Raw genomic sequence first — 17,036 nt, 5'->3', positions numbered from 1 at the left:
CTCTGAGTTCATAGAAAACTTTGTGGAACCTTTTCCTCTGGACTGCAATGTCTAGACTTGCTGCCAACTGATCTTGGTTACTCACATTTCTGACCACTTTCAGTAATTAATAGTTCCTAAACACCGGGGAAAATTGTAACTCAATTCCTTCTTTACACTTACAACTTAAGGAGTATCTTCAATGATGTTATTTCTAGGTAAGTGACCAAAACTTAGACAGGCAAGCACAAAAATAAGAGAAAATCATGAAGAAAATTATTTTTATTATGTCTTTTTCCTAATATATTTTAAGCTTACCTTAAAAAGAACAATCCCAAACCCAAAACTTTATCTGTAGATACATTGTTAAAAAAATAAAGGAAGGCAAGAGGGGTAACTTTTTTCCCCCCCCCAAGCTTATTCAGTTACAGAAACCCTCCAGTCAGTAGTTTACTGAACTATTAGCACTTTCTGTAAGCGGTCTTCAGTTTTACCACTGATTTTTAAATGAACAGCCATTCAGGTAAGTGCCTAAACCCGGTACTTACCATTAGGCATGCACCCAAGCTCTGCATATTCCAGATATTATAACTAAGATGGTAAAAAGATTTCCCTCTCTGAGGGAAACATCCTTATACCGTGGGCGAGCCTTTTAAGCTCTCCCCAAGGGCTGTGACTCAAGTTGCTGGAGGTGTTTATGTAAGAAAGCAAAAGACTATTTCCTCCATAGAAAAGAAACCCGTCTGAAAAGGCTGTGCTTTCAGCACTGCACATGAGTTCTGAGAATGAAAATGTCCACAAGAACCACAGCAGTGATTTCTAGCAAACAGTTGACACTGGTTTCAGCTAAATAAGCCTCTGTATCATAACTGCCATGGTAGAGGTATGTCACAACTCTGTTACAAATTAATTTTTGAGTTCGTCCCAGGTATCCCAGTTTCTATCCTCTAAAAATACATCTTATGTCAACTTCTGCTGGTATGTAATAGGTAACTGAAAACACAGGCAAGTGCTAGTTAAAGTTCTTAGGGGAACTGTTGTGCAGCATCTGAACTCCAGTTGTCCAGAATTTCACTTCATTAATGGGTTTTGCGTGGTTTCTCTGAGAAACAGCACACTTCCAATATTTTCAGGAAGCTGTTGACACTCACCAAGAGGAGAATCTACATGGTCTATAAAAATGCTCTTTCTTTATCCTGCAATGTAGTGTTGTATCACATCTGGCATACCAGAAATACTGCAGCATTTTACCTAGCAACAGTATACATTAATGGAAGTCATAAGCCTCCCTGAAGAGTAACTGCTCTTCTCTCTTTCACTCTGCAGGTTATTATGTTGTTGTCCTGGCTTAGTGCATCATTATAGGATCATGGGACCATTTAGGTTGGAGGGGACCAACTGCCTAATCAATGTAAAGCAGCGGTATGAATTCAGAACTGTAAAACTCTCGAAGAGTCCACAAAGATGCTGTACTTTTGCCATGAGCTGGAAAAGTTTGTCTTTCCAATCACACAGATCCTCAGTGTCTTTGGCTGTACCAGCAGGTTTCCTCTGTGACATGGTTAACAGTGAGGACCTGCACTCTAATCTGTCTTGTTGCTATTCCATGTCAAAGGAGAAGATCTGCCTGCAGCAGTTCCAGTACATAATATCAAATCAATTAACTTGCTTGGCCAAAGGTAAAAATAAACAGAAAGTACTCCTAATTTTATGATTTCCAGTTAGTTTACTGATATTTTCAGTAGGTTTCCCAATGTTCAACTAATAATACTCTAAATAATCAGGCAGTGACTCCAATTACTGAAATGCCAGTAGATTAAGATGCAGGTGTACAGTAACAACTAAGAATAGGTTATAGCAGAAATGAAGCCAGCATGGAACTGACATTCACAGCTTGCAAGATGGGATCTGACTAATTCTCCAAAAGGCAGGTGCCCAGTCTAAGCTGATCTCCTACCTCCAATGGGTAAAAATAGATAGGCATTGCTGATACCACTGTGTGATTCAGCAAGCTTATTCAGACAATGCCTCTCTTTTTTCCCCCTGAATACAGAGGATGCTTAGCTGTAATCACTTAACATTTAGATTTCTAAAGCTAGATGGGATTAACCTTGCCTTTGGTGTGCCATAGATTGTTATATGTGACTGTAGACTTTAAAGTCCAATAGGATTTCTACAGAGGTATATACTGAAGGATGAAAGCCCCAGAAACACTGGGCTAACAGACTAGAATAAGAGCTTTGCTGATGTGTGAAAGATTCACCTTCATTGTTATCTATGCCTCACACACATATCAAGGCCGTATTGCTGAAATTACAGCTGCACTGGGCAGGGCACGTCTCTAGGAAGAAGGATCACTGCCTCCCTAAGATCATGTTTTACAGTGAACTTGCCACCGGTTGCCGCAAGAGAAGTGCCCCAAAGAAGAGATACAAGGACTCCCTGAAACAATACTTTAGCCTTGGCCATATTGACTACCATCAGTGGTCCACCTTGGCCTCCAATCAGGAGACTTGGAGACACACCATACATAATGCCGTTGACTCCTTTGAGAACTCACGCAGAACTAGTCTCAAGGAGAAAAGACAATGTAGAAAGAATTGCACCCTGCCTATACCACCCTAGGAGACCTTTCACTGTGCTTTTTGCAACTGGATTTGCCTATCTCACATTGGCCTTTTTAGTCATCAGCGCGCTTGTAGTAAGCGTGGGTAAAGCCCTTCCCAAATACTCGTTCTCAAAGTCAAGCCGTGATGACTACATTATGATGGGACCTGTAGACAAACAGCCTTTCCAGCTGCTCCTGAACCTGGAAGTACACCCTTCAGTAGCTGAGTCAGGGAATAAGCAAAAAATGACCACCACAACCATCTCATACACCACAGACTATTCTGACACACGTTATATGAAGGAAAACACTCATGCCTATCACGCTTCCAATCTGCTGGAAAAGACCACATCAAGCAAGCTATACCTATCCCACTCCAATAGAGACCTACAGCAATGCTGGAGGTGTCACAGCCTCCACACTGTTCAACAGGAAGAAAGAAGCTGTAAAGGAAGGGGAGTGCGGCATGCTTATTCCTATGCTACAACATGTTGTAACAGTCAAACGTAATATCCATGTGGCAGAACATTCAAATGGAAGTTTTTATAGACTGTGAATATAGATAGCTGAATAAGGCAATAAACACTTTATTCAGGTAATATTTCAGGCTCATTATTTATCTCTCTGATATTAGGCCTCTTATACAAGCAAAATCAATTTGTAACTCAAAAAAACTGTCAGCTTTCTTATGTAATCCCGTTTCACCGTGAAAGATTATTACAGTTCTGCTCCATAAATCTGTACTGTCAGGTCTATTTATCTTCAGGTAGCATTACAAGTTGGTGGGTTTGTTTTTTAAAGCTCAGATGCCTCACTTTTCTGTAGTTGAAGCTAACTGGGCTACTCTGCCATGTATCCCTAAGGACACCTCCTGTCTCGGAGGTGGCTTTTTATCCAACCTTTATGAATAACATCTCTTTCCTTTCTTTTGAAAAATCTCTTTCAAGTATATATTTCAGTTTTTGCTGCTATTCTCACCTACTTCAGTCACTGATCTGTTGGAACAATTCAATGTAGCTAATGGTTTCGGGGTCTACATTGGTCCAGGATCACAGAGTAACCTGGCAGCATGTCAGCTTGGGCCAAGTGTGCAAATCAGGAGAAGAATTAAGTGCATAAAGTGACATCGGTAAACACTTGGGCTTTTATGCTGACATTAAACAAGGCCTTCCTTCTCCAATACCTTTGTCAGCAGTGAACTCAAGTGTAACTGACTGCCAAACTAAGTACTAAAAATAATGCGCCATATGTCCACTGGATTTAGTAGAACCTGCAGGTCCAGTTCCCTCTGATTCAGATTTAAAATGTGTGATGGTAATATGAGAATAATAATATTTTATTTTACTCATTTGTCTGGGTATTTCTCCTTTTTCAATAGTGTTACAATACATCTAAAGCCCTTTTTGGTACATTTATTCACCTTTGACTGACAACCATAATTCTCCATGCCAGGTATCATTAATGGAAAAAAAAATATACATGTATTTTTTCAAGGGGGCTTCATATTGTTGTACTGACAGCAAAGAATAAATACGTGTAAAACTGTCCTGTGGATTGTTTCTATATTTGTTCTTCCTGAGGAATTGTCTCCATCTTTCATAATGAGAGGACACTTCTAGTATGACATGGGACCTCTGGGAGACAAAGGTAGAGATGAGGCTAACCAGTTCAGGTTACATCTCTATGGAAAGAGCAAGGCAATTGGTATCTACAGTACAGCTTGAGAAGGGTCTGGCAGTGAGAGTACCATCTTTGAGAATTGGGAAAGGTTTTCATGAAGCCTGGCACACACTTGACTGAGTGCTAGGGAAAGCCAGGTCACTGTGTTTGGAGAGTGCCAGCTAGAAGGCACACTCTAGAGTCAGTCAATATAGAGCAAGGAATAGAGATGGGGCCCAGGCGAGGTGAGCCCAGGACAATGTAACTCCCTGGGCAATCATCTGGGCCTTATTGTGTATGTAGATCTCCACTTGACCTCAGCTGCCAACAATTACCCTATGCATAACTTCTGTTGTGTATTGTAATAGCGTGAATTAATTATTTCATTAATGTTTACGTTCAGGATTACTGTCTGCTAGAACCACATGTGCAGTTAGCGGTGTGGATTTAGGGTCTGGGAACAGTATTTGGTTTATTTCGGGCGCAAAGGATGTGCTCCACTTTAAGTAGAGGAGACCGGCTAAAAATTATTTACGCCTTCTGTTTAACAGAAGAGACTGAAATGTTCTCTGCCCTTTGCTTTGTTTGCTCCAATAGACAGAACGGGTCTCTGTCCGATAGCTAAAATAACCCTTGAGATTCAAAACAGCAGTCATAGCATTTCCTCCTGCGGCCCTGGCCTGCTGCAGAAAACCACCACTGGAACAATACAGGGCCATCCAATTTGGGAAAAGTAACACAGGATTCCATAGACAAAAATTTCTAGAAGCTCACTTCCAGCTGAGATCACTTCATACCTTAACACTCTCCAAACTAAATGCACAAACCTCCTTGAGGTTTAGCATTTCCACGCCACAGCACCATGCAAACAAATCCGTAAACTTGCCAAGCTCCTTCTCTCACAAACTGAGAATTCATTATTATATTTAGACCTATATTTGGGAAATACTCATATATATACTAGTGAAGGCATCCATATGTATAAGCAGAAGAGTGGAGCTAGACTGCAACTGTTCAGGAATTTTAAAACCTGTTTTCCTATTGACTTATCCTGTAGGTTGATTTACCATAGCTTGAACTTCTTGTAGATCATAACATGGCAGCAGAGGAAACCTGCTGTGAAGTTACCGGGTTGGTGAGCTGAGTGACCGCAAGTAACACATCTTTGTGGTTTCTTTTCTGAGATTTTGATTAAATTCATTTGCCTAGTTTTCACTCTTTTGTTCCTTACAGCAAGATAAGCAGGGGAGTTTCTTCATGGATTTGTAAATACGGAAATTAGACATACATATTTTCTTCTGCTTGGAACACACAAGGAAAGTGTATGTCAAACACTGCTGAAATGTGCCAAGTTTAGCCTAGCTGTGCTCTACTAATTAGCTTCCCTTGTTGTATGTTCTTTCCCTTCCCCACAAGGGTACTATGTTGAATACGTGGAAACTGCAAAGGATTGCAGCAGTGTTTTTAGAGAGCAAGATCATTCCATTCCACCTGGTAAGGTGGACAGATATTTACCTATTAGAGCAAGCCTCCAACAGCACATGAAGTATTAAGGGGTTGCAAAAATGTATTACTCATTTGCTTAAAAGATTGAGTTTGCTTGAAAATATTAAAGAACTAAGGTGAAAAACTGGTCCCACTGGAATTGGTAGCCAGTTCCCTGTTCTTTTTGTAGAGCCAGAACTTCACCCTAGATCTCCAGGAGGCAAAGCCTCTCTGCTTATAGCTGCAAATCAAAGTACTTCTAATTCCTCTTAATTTACCTAAGATTACAAACAGGTGTGGTTACTCTGATTGAGACATGTATTTGAATCCAAGTATAGATTTCAGCTCTAGGGCCACTGCAAATTCAAATTCTGGAGGAGAGAATCTAGTCTCTGGATATTTTCCTTTTTTAACCCTTTACAGGCTTTTACCAATAGTGATGCACACTGGGTTTTGGGGAAGGATTCATAAATATCAAAGGCAGGAAAATACTAATAACTTGCAGTCTATTCACACAACACCTTTACATATTTCTGGCCTGAAGTCTTGACCACACTCTCCTGCCTCTGTTATATATGGTTGGACAAAGCCTTGGGTGAGATGGTTTAGTGTGAGGTGTCCCTGCCCATGAAGGGGGGGTTGGAACTAGATGATCTTAAGGTCCTTTCCAACCCTAACTGTTCTATGATTCTATGTCGCAATGATCCACCTGAAGCGCTGATGTATAGTATCTCAATCCATTACTGTTTTATAGCCTTTGTGTTTAACTGAGACTCTGGAACCATTTGTTTTATGTGGGACTCACACATCATAGTCTGAAGCATGTTATGTCCAAGGGAAATCAGAAGGGAAGACTGGTCAGATGTTCTCACAATCATGTCTTATCCTCCAGAAATGTTTTTGTGCTCTTCATCTAAGGGATGAAAACGAAGGGCATCTAGATACTATAGGGAAACTGGAGTAGCTCACATATGAGGAAAGGCTTGCGTGAGAAGAGAAATTTCAGGGGAATCTCATCAATTTGTACAAATATCGGAAGACAGAGCCAGGCTCTTTTCAGTGGTGCCCAGAGACAGGACCAAAGGCAGTGGGCATGAACTGAAACACCTGAGGTTCTATCTGAAGATGTGGAAACACTGCTTTACTGTGAGGGTGACCAAGACCTGGCACAGGTTGCCTAAAAAGGTGGCAGAGACTCCATCCTTGGAGATGCTCAAAGCCCCATCCAGACATGGTCCTGGGCAACCACCTGTAGGTCGCCCTGTTTGAGCTGGAGGTTTGGACCAATGACCTCCAGAAGTCCCTTCCCACCTCAGCTATTCTGTGATTCTGTGACTGTACAGAGGACAACCATGTAGTTGTCCTAGGAGCACCTAGGAACAGCAAATAATACTTATCTGTCAGATACTTAGAAATTAAATAATTTTCCTCATGCTCTTAGTTCCCAATGTAAAAGCCATTATCTTGCATTTGAACTGCAGCTAAAAAAAAGTGATAGCATGTGTTAATAGTGGCTCACTTCTTCACCCCACACTCCCACAAGTCAAAAGTCACTAACACCCGCATTGATTTTTATCCAGGCAGCTTCTCATTCAAAATTCCTCCTATGATAGGTAGCAACTGTTTTATCAGATCATCATACTTGTCTTCTGGTTGGTACACTAAAAAGGAAAGTCTGGTAGCTTGGCTGAGCACCAACATCACCCCCAACTAACACATCAGGTATGATTCTTACTCAGCCTTGCACTACAGGATCATTATGTTTTAAGATAGAGGCTTTATTTTCCTATTTATTTCCCTCCCCAACAACCTGCTTTTAGACAAGCCTAATACATGTATAAACATAGAACCATAAGGCATACGGTATGTATGAGTTACTGCAGAGCATATTACCACTGGGCACCAAGAGTTGTACACTTCTACAGTGCTTCTACAGAAGCACTTTCATCCTTTCTCTGTCTTTCGGGACTACTCACACTACCAGAATGACAGCTTGAAAATTATTTCCTCTGATCTGTGATGTCCCTGCTCCAGAGTTAACAATTAGTACTTGCTTTAGAGTTGACAGGTTGACTCAGATACAGTAAACTCTGAAAGCTACTCAGGAACTATGGTAAACTACCAAAAACCTTACACATCACACATAACTACAACCACTGTAATTTCAAAACATGCACCAGTTGCTGTATTCTTTTGTTCCCTTCATCAAATATTATCTTTTTTTCACTATCAGATGCCAGGTACCAGGATTAGGCAAATCAGTTAGCAGGACTTCAATAGCTTTGGGTTTGTGTGGTTCCAAAAAGAGAGCTGTTTTACCACCCAGTTACATGGGTTTGAAACCTCTTACTTGTAATTATAAATTAACTAATAAATTAAGTAATAAAACCCACATGAATAACTGTCAGGTTTTCTGAAGAAACAGGTTGAGTTGGCTCATAAATTGGGGAAGCCAATATTTTACATTGCTTCATGTATTGCCTTTAACAACAAGCTTCACTTCTTTAGTTAGTACATAATTGTATCAGCCTTGTTTATCTGTCTTGTTCACTTGCAAATTCCTGTTCTATATTTAGATTGTGGTGTTTCCCAGTCCGAGACTATCTTTTGTTAGTTGTGTTGATGAAGCCAAGCAGCGCAGGGCTCTGGTAGCTCACTGACATTTTTGTACTCGGTAAGGAATAACGTCTAACCATGTGCATTATGAGGCTGAGAAAAGAAGAAACAATTGACTCAATGTGTCTGGTTTTCACTGTCTGAATTCTCCATCACAGGGAGATTCTACTTTGCTAAGTACACAGGGTATATTGAAACCAAAAGAAAACAAGATGCGCAACTAATACCTTGCATTTTTTCATTGTTTGCTGGAAGCAGCTAGGTAAGAATCATTGTAATCACACTGCTCCCTCAAAACCAAAAGTAATAGCTGGTTTTGCATTCTAGCATGATATTAATGAGAACAAGGGAGATGGTTGCTCATGTGCTAGAAAGTATGAAATGTCAGCCTAATGACAGTATGCATTTATGAGACTTGATCTTGTTGCTGTGTTTACAAGAAAGAGAGGTCCAAAAAAACTGAGTATTCTCTATAGTACATTTCACTGAAAGAAGACATTTAATAATTACAACATTGCCAAAAGGTATCCTTAAGATGTAGTTCAAACATCACTGTCTTTTCCTCCATGCAAATGATACATTCTTCAGGTTTACCAGCTCTCACTGGTTCTGTGCACTGAGACGCATCACTGCTCATGGAGTGGTTAAAATGGCCACTGCAGCTCAACACAGTTCCTAGATAGTCTCTTTAGGTGTGGCTTAGAAGTCAGCAGAAGCCAGGGACTTCATATGGCAAGAACTGTAAATTGTTTCTGAACATCACTGAGCCTGGACAGAAGCAGGCTGGATTTTCAAGTCTATGTCCAAGGCTAGGAACATGGGTAATGCACACGGCACTGGAAGGCCTCCTAAAGCAGCAGATTTTATTCCGTACAGCAGCTCTCCAGATGTGGCATGCTGTCTGCACTGCCCAGCTCTGGCTGTTGCAGCCCTATCCCCAGGGGTGTCTAACCTGATGTAGTCCTTGCAGTGGGAGGGACCCAGATCCCTAGAGGTGCACACAGCACCACTTTCCCTATTTCCTGTGTTCTGCAGTTTGATAAAGTTTTGAAAGCACCAGACACCAGTTTTGCTAAACTTGGTGTTACTGACTGGCACTTGGCTTCAGATGAAACCAGAGTGACACAGGACGAGGACAGAAGCACTGAAACCCAATCTGAACTGAACTTTCCCTGTTCCTGTATCATATTAAATTTGGTATCAGTTTAGGAACACATCATGGCAAAGAATTTGTAGTGAATTCACAGTGGCTTGGCTGTGGAGGCTAAAGAACTGCAGGTATAATTTTGTGAGTAATAAACAACTGTGTTGGAATAACAGCTCTCCAGCCTTTGTCACAGGGCTTTCCGGGTGCTAACGGACCCAACTGTCTACCTGGAAAGATGGTGAGTCCTACAGCTGGACAAACCATGTGTTTTGCCTCCATCAATGCTGAAAATGGGCATCCTGAATATACAAATCCTTCCTGTGTTAATGGCCAAATAAGTTCACAGAAATCTTGCAGAACTAAGTCACAGCAGATTTAGATGCTATAGCCCTACTGCATACAGAACTATTATTTTCTTTGGTGTGTGCTTACTCAAGCAGTCATTAATGAAATCAGTGGGGTCACCAGCAATGAAGCAGGGCTTACCCCAGTGCTGGTGCTCCCAAGAGGCACAGACACACTCTATACACCCTAGCCCCCATCACTGTAACAAAAATGTCTTTACAGGGACTAAGTCACTGCTGCTGCTCACTACCTTTCCCTAGAATGAGTCCTCCTGACTCCAGCAAGACTGAGCACTCAAGGACCATGAAGACTGCAAAAATCAGGCAAAAGGAAGGATTTGTTGGTTTTCAGCAGACTGAGCTGAAAAGACTACCACAAGCCATCTAATCTTTCAGGTTACTACTTCTGCACAAGCTACTTAAAGAAGGGCACAAAGTACTTGGGCAATCTTGCTTCCCCAGCCAAAAGACAGGATTCAAACATGTAGCTACGTGGTAGACAGACACACTGCAGCCTTGAGGAGATTTTATTCATTACTGTAAAAATTAAGGAAAGTATTACTATACAGGGTGATTAGTCCTGACTGTAGTCTTTGCAAAACAGCCATTCTGAGATTGAAGACTGATAAAAGCTTATAAATGGTGATTTTCTGATGCTTGTTATTCAAAGGATCGCTATCTTTTTGATGCTGTACGCTGTGTACCACGCAAAGCTTCAGGCAACATAATTACAGCACCATTCCTTTAATTGTGCTTTACCTAAGGTTATGCTGGAGATACGGGAGAGACTGGAGCATATAATATAAAACAATACCTATTTCTAGTTTGGTCCAATATCATTGATATCAATGGTGACAGAAATTTCTGAAAAAGCAAGTGTAATTTTTAAAAAGTGATTTTTAGGAATCCACAATAAAAGTCTTTTACCCAATTTTTTCCCTTTTTGAAAATTGCCATCACCCTTGCAGTGAAACAGCACCATATTCTTACTCCTGGAAGGACTTAGCGGCAATGCTTTGGCTTCACTGCATAATAGTGTGCAGAAAAATGCCATTTCCCTCATTTACTGAAAGGCTAATGGGATTTTTCTCTTGTGGGGGGGTGAGCTGGAGAATGGAAAGGAACAAACTGTTCCATACGTTGTTCAGTTGGCCTAAAATCAAAGTTATTCCCTGGTGCCTGAAGATGGCTAACTAAAAGCATGCAGGCAGAACATGATGTGTAAACTTCCAGCTTTGAAGACGTTCCTGTTCTGTGTTGAAAGTGATTGTCCAGCGGTATCAAAGCAGATTATTGGACAGCATTAAACTCAGACACACAAACAAAAGCAAAAAGATCCTCCACAACACTGGAAAATACTGAGCAAGATGGGGAGCTTTAATTGGAGTGCTTTGTTATCTCCAGGGTGATGAAGGGTATGTGGATCTGAGGAGTGGATGGCAGTCCAGAAAAGCATGTGAGTTAGCATTCACTTCAAAATGCTGAACAAAGCCAGTTTTCAGGCATGAAGAGCATACCCTGACAGATTTCACTGTTTCCTTTGGGGATCACAGTGCCAGGAGGCAAGACAGGAAACCTAAGACCAAAAGACAATGCAGTGTGGCTAGCACATGAAAAAAATCACTTTTACCGCTTACAGCAACTGGACCGAAACAAAATGATAGCAGAAAGTAGCATCTTCCAGGGCTCTACCTTCCAACAGTACATGACTGACTTTACAGTTAAAAGCCTTGCCAAAATCTGAGAGTGGCTAAAGAACTCCAGATGATTCCTAGAGCCTAATTTTTACTATTATTACACCAAGAGGCTTGCCATGTAATCCAATAATATCCTTGGCAATTGCTTCTGCCTTCTAAGCCTCCCCTTTCCTGCTAGTCAGGTTGCAGTAAAAATGAGCTGGAGAGAGATTTTATTGTTCCTCCAGAACTAAAAGAAAACCCCACCAAATAAAAGTTCTACAAACCATGATGAGTCCAGCTTAAAATCTCTTAAGGTTCACCTTAACTGCAGAGTGTGCTTGAAGTCTAGTACCGTTAACTGCCCTTTTCCAGGTGTGAATGATCCCAGATATTTTCAGGTGCCTTGGTAAGCAAAGTTAAGGATGACCAAGGAAGAGCAGGCTTTACTGTGCTACACAGCACAATCTACTTCTTCAGTGCCGGAGCTTGGGTTCCAGCTTTAGGACCCAATGCAGTACAAATACATACGTGGCAGTGTGTGCCTGTCCATGGGCTGGTAAAGTATGAAGCAGTGATTTTATTTAATTTTTGTTACTGCTTCAAATGCCATTTCCAGGCTGCTTCAAAGACCAAACAGGAAAGACAGCAGTCTAGAGAGAAGCTGGAGGACACACCTCACCCATGCATGGTTACCAACAGTTAGCACAAGCAAGAAGAACAGCTGTTTGCCAGCTTTTTGCAACTGGCTATTCATCATTCTTTGCATTAAACCAGCTGTGAACAAAAACAAGGCAGCAACAGCCAGTTCCCCCTTCCTCACACAGATGTGGCATAGGTCTAATAAAAAGCCTTTCTCTACTGCCTTGCCCAAGTAAAGTGTAATAATCAGCATCTGTTCTTCAAATACAGCGGGCCAAACCGAGCAATACACAGACTGACCCATGAACTGTGTATCAGACATTCAAACTGATTTATTAAGAACCCTTTTGGGCACATTCAGCTACAATCTGTATTTTGGTCATGTTTAAGCCTACATTTTCCTACTAGGTTCCAAGTGTATGAACTTTCTGAGCACAGTCAAAGCTCAGAAAATACAAGTGCATAGCTGGTGTCAGATACGTATGTGCCAATACCTGTCCCCCTACCAAAGGGATGCTGACTAGTTCCTCCCAGGATGGCAAGGCCACCTGAAAAAAAGGGGAGAGCTGCGCCAGCATAATGCAGCATCAACCAAAACACAGTCATGGTGCCAATGACAGCTCAGTTGCAGCAACCAGAACTCAAACCAGAACAGCAATAGTCTGTGCTCATGCCCCACATACTATGTTAGCCTACTATGAAATGACATAGCAAGTATGCAGCAGGTCAGTGTCCAGTGTACTGCTGTGGAACTGGATATTGTATGGGACCAGAGCTTGCACATACCACCTAGGAGAGCCAGTGGTAAGGGGAGGTTGTAACTGTTAGAGAAGACTTTGCAACCTCACTTCTTCAATCATTCCCCACCAGGAGCTTGCAATGGGTATACCATGTTTCTTATTGAGTCTGGAAGCTCTAATAGCAACCTGAAAGAAATGGAGATTCTAAAGTTCCCAGGCTATAGACAAGTGCATTCCTTCTACCCTTCCTAAATGCAAATGTTTATGGCAACATTTTAAAATTGAACTAAATTTAATTATAAAGCTTTAAAAATAAAACCATATGAAAATTAAGCACTGGATTATGTTTTTAAGCTCCTTAGCTCAGCCAAGAAACCAACCACTATCCCAGTTCTATCCTTGGTTGCTTATAAAATAACTTTCCAATACTTCATTCTTTGTTTCATTTTTTTTCCTCCTATGAAAATAAACACATTACTCTTGGCCTAATTTAAATTAAAATGAAAAAAAAAAAAAAGGAAGAAAAAATCTGTAACATTTTAAGAAGGGAAAACCTGGTCTGCTTGGACTTAATGGTGAGCCTGGCCCTGGAGAATCTTTGGGATTTCCTGGAGTGAAGGGAGCAGCTGGGAAACCAGATAGGAATCCAAAAGCCTCTAAAGTCAGTTCACAAAGCACAGTTGCACAGTGGCCACACATGCTTCTCCTCCTATTTTATTATGCAGGGGACAAACGCTGTAAAGGGTAGAAGGGCAATTTGCGCAGATCTCTCCCTAGCTTAGATGGAGGCCAAGGTCTTGGAGGTAATGGAAATGTTGAGTGACAACCACCTCCTACTGAAGTTTTATTCTATTTACTCTTGATTCAGTCATTAAATGCAACATCATACAAGAGAAAAGCTTTTTATCTGGTAAAGGGCTTATTTGTAATCAGATATTGGTATCAGCACCTCCTACACATGTACTGTTTTCACCGTGTTGGAATCACAGCACTCATTTGACCTCTGTGAGAAACTGAGTTTGTTTGACAGTTGCCACTGCGCAGGCAGGTAACAGGATATGTCCCTAGGGCCTGGGTGAGAGAAGCAATACAAGCGTGTCTGTTGGCACATTGAAGGAAAGGGAAAGAAAGCTGCATTTTCTCCCAGCAGTCTTTTCAGTGCCAGGTAACTCAGCCACCCTCATTTAAGCATCTGCCATATGCTAAGTAAGCTATGAGGACCTCGACACACTTGTGAGGTGGGCTGATGCCAACCCTAAGAAGTTTAACCATGCCAAGTGCAAGGTCCTACACCTGGGTCAGAGCAATCCCAGGCACAGCTACAGGTTGGATAGAGAAGAGATTCAGAGCAGCCCTGTGGAGAAGGACTTGAGGGTGTTGGTTGATGAGAAAATGAACATGAGCTGGCTTCAGTGTGCGCTTGCAGCCCAGAAAGCCAACCGTATCCGGGGCTGCATCAAAAGGAGCGTGACCAGCAGTCGAAGGAGGTGATCCTGCCCCTCTACTCTGCTCTTGTGAGACCTCACCTGGAGTATTGTGTGCAGTTCTGGTGTCCTCAACATAAAAAGGACATGGAACTGTTGGAACAAGTCCAGAGAAGGGCCACGAGGATGATCAGGGGACTGGAGCTCCTCCTATATGAAGACAGGCTGAGGAAGTTGGGGCTGTTCAGCCTGGAGAAGAGAAGGCTGCGTGGAGACCTCATAGCAGCCTTCCAGTATCTGAAGGGGGACTATAGGGATGCTGGGGAGGGACTCTTCATTAGGGACTTTAGTGACAGGACAAGGGGTAATGGGTTAAAACTTAAACAGGGGAAGTTTAGGTTGGATATAAGGAGGAAATTCTTTCCTGTTAGGGTGGTGAGGCACTGGAATGGGTTGCCCAGGGAAGTTGTGAATGCTCCATCCCTGGCAGTGTTCAAGGCCAGGTTGGATGAGGCCTTGGGTGAGATTGTTTAGTGTGAGGTGTCCCTGCCCATGGCAGGGGGGTTGGAACTAGGTGATCTTAAGGTCCTTTCCAACCCTAACGATTCTATGATTCTATGACTCTCTAGTCTATTTGCATGAGGAGGGAGCCATACAGGCTAAAGAATTTAAGAGAAGGCATGTCCCTCCCCAGTGCTTTACTGCTCAGTTGCCATTGACATCCTGATCACCACCATTGTTTGTGTCACTGTTTTGGTCTTTTCTTCAACGCGTGTGCTGGACACACATCCTCATCACATTTTACACTGGTACATTCCTCCACTTCTCGTGGAGTCACTCCTAGTCAAAGCAGCATGAGCTTGGTGGTGTACAGCGGGAAGTCCACTCTTTCAGTGTATTTTCTTTATACTGACTCATTTTTCCTTTTGAGGGTCTTCTGGGTACCCTATGGCTGCCCAAATAGGCAGCCAGGTAAAACACATCCCACCCAGACAGTGGCCACCCTGCGCATCCAGCACTGGTTCACTAAGTGCACCTGGATTGTGTGAAGCAAACAACTGTGTTATGTACAACCCCAACCTGCCAGCAGAACGTGAATGTACAGGTGGATCAGCTTCTTAAACATCTGATGTATTAACAGGTAGATGTTCAGCTTTCCTAATGGAGCCTCCCACTGGATCACTGCTACCATAAAATATATTGCCGATGGACTATTAAAGCTGAAACTGGCTCTGAGAGATAATGAATGGAGCCACAAATACTGTTTTTCCTTTATTATACAATGCAGTATGTACCAACTGTGCAGGCGATGCAACTGTGAGGGCAAAAAAAAAGTTAACCTCAAACTACCTTAGCTTTAAAGCATAGCTATCTAGCACCAGGCTAGGAAGCACAGGTCGGAAAGAAGCAGAGAACCTATGCACAGCCTGCCTTAAGGGGCCCAGGAATTATTCTCATATTACTCGGGCATATAAAAACCATTTTTCCCCCAAGTACAGCATTATTCTGAGAGATTTACACATGACAAGTGAATTCTGCGCATCTCAGAACAGTGAAGGCTCACAGAAACTTCAAAGTAAATGATTCCTATAGATTTTTATTATAAAAATATACAAAAATTGCAATTAAAAAACCTCACCCAACCCCCTAAAAAACACCAACTAAACTCACTCTCCACATGAATACTTATTATTTAATAATAATTCAATTTTACAGTAAGGCATATGGTTGCTATTCTATAATAGCACCCCTCTTCCATACTTGTAAGTCTAGATTATTAATTAATGCGCACATTTCCGAATAAAATCATAGAATCGTTAGGGTTGGAAAGGACCTTAAGATCATCTAGTTCCAACCCCCCTCCCATGGGCAGGGACACCTCACACTAAACCGTGACACCCAAGGCTTCATCCAGCCTGGCCTTGAGCACTGCCAGAGATGGAGCATTCACAACCTCCCTGGACAACCAATTCCAGTGCCTCACCACCCTAACAGGAAAGAATTTCTTCCTTATATCCAATCTAAACTTCCCCTGTTCAAGTTTAAACCCATTACCCCTTGTCCTATCACTAAAGTCCCGAATGAAGAGTCCCTCCCCAGCATCCCTATAGGCCCCTTTCAGATACTGGAAGGCTGCTATGAGGTCTCCACGCAGCCTTCTCTTCTCCAGGCTGAACAGCCCCAACTTTCTCAGCCTGTCTTCATACAGGAGGTGCTCCAGTCCCCTGATCATCCTCGTGGCCCTTCTCTGGACTTGTTCCAACAGTTCCATGTCCTTTTTATGTTGAGGACACCAGAACTGCACACAATACTCCAGGTGAGGTCTCACAAGAGCAGAGTAGAGGGGCAGGATCACCTCCTTCGACCTGCTGGTCACGCTGCTTTTGATGCAGCCCAGGATACGGTTGGCTTTCTGGGCTGTGAGTGCACACTGAAGCCAGCTCATACTAAGATTCCCATCGACCAACACCCCCAAGTCCTTCCCCACAGGGCTGTTCTGAATCTCAAATAAATAAGACAAACAAAACTCTGGCTTGAGCACTACTGCATTGTGCAAACCATATGGTGTCTTACATACTTTGGGTTCTAAGAACAGCCATTTCCCAGCCTGAAGCTGAAAGACAGCAAATTCACATTAAGAGCATTAACTCTGTGAAATAAACTCCAGTCCTGTTCAGAGCAAAGCTCAGTTCTCTATGGAGTTGATGCTGCTCAT

This window comes from Pezoporus occidentalis, unplaced genomic scaffold (genome assembly GCF_034315485.1).
Source record: "Pezoporus occidentalis ecotype Australia unplaced genomic scaffold, CSIRO_AGI_Poc_V1 ctg2, whole genome shotgun sequence".
Lineage (NCBI taxonomy): Eukaryota > Metazoa > Chordata > Aves > Psittaciformes > Psittacidae > Pezoporus > Pezoporus occidentalis.
Note: the sequence above shows the minus strand (reverse complement) of the source record.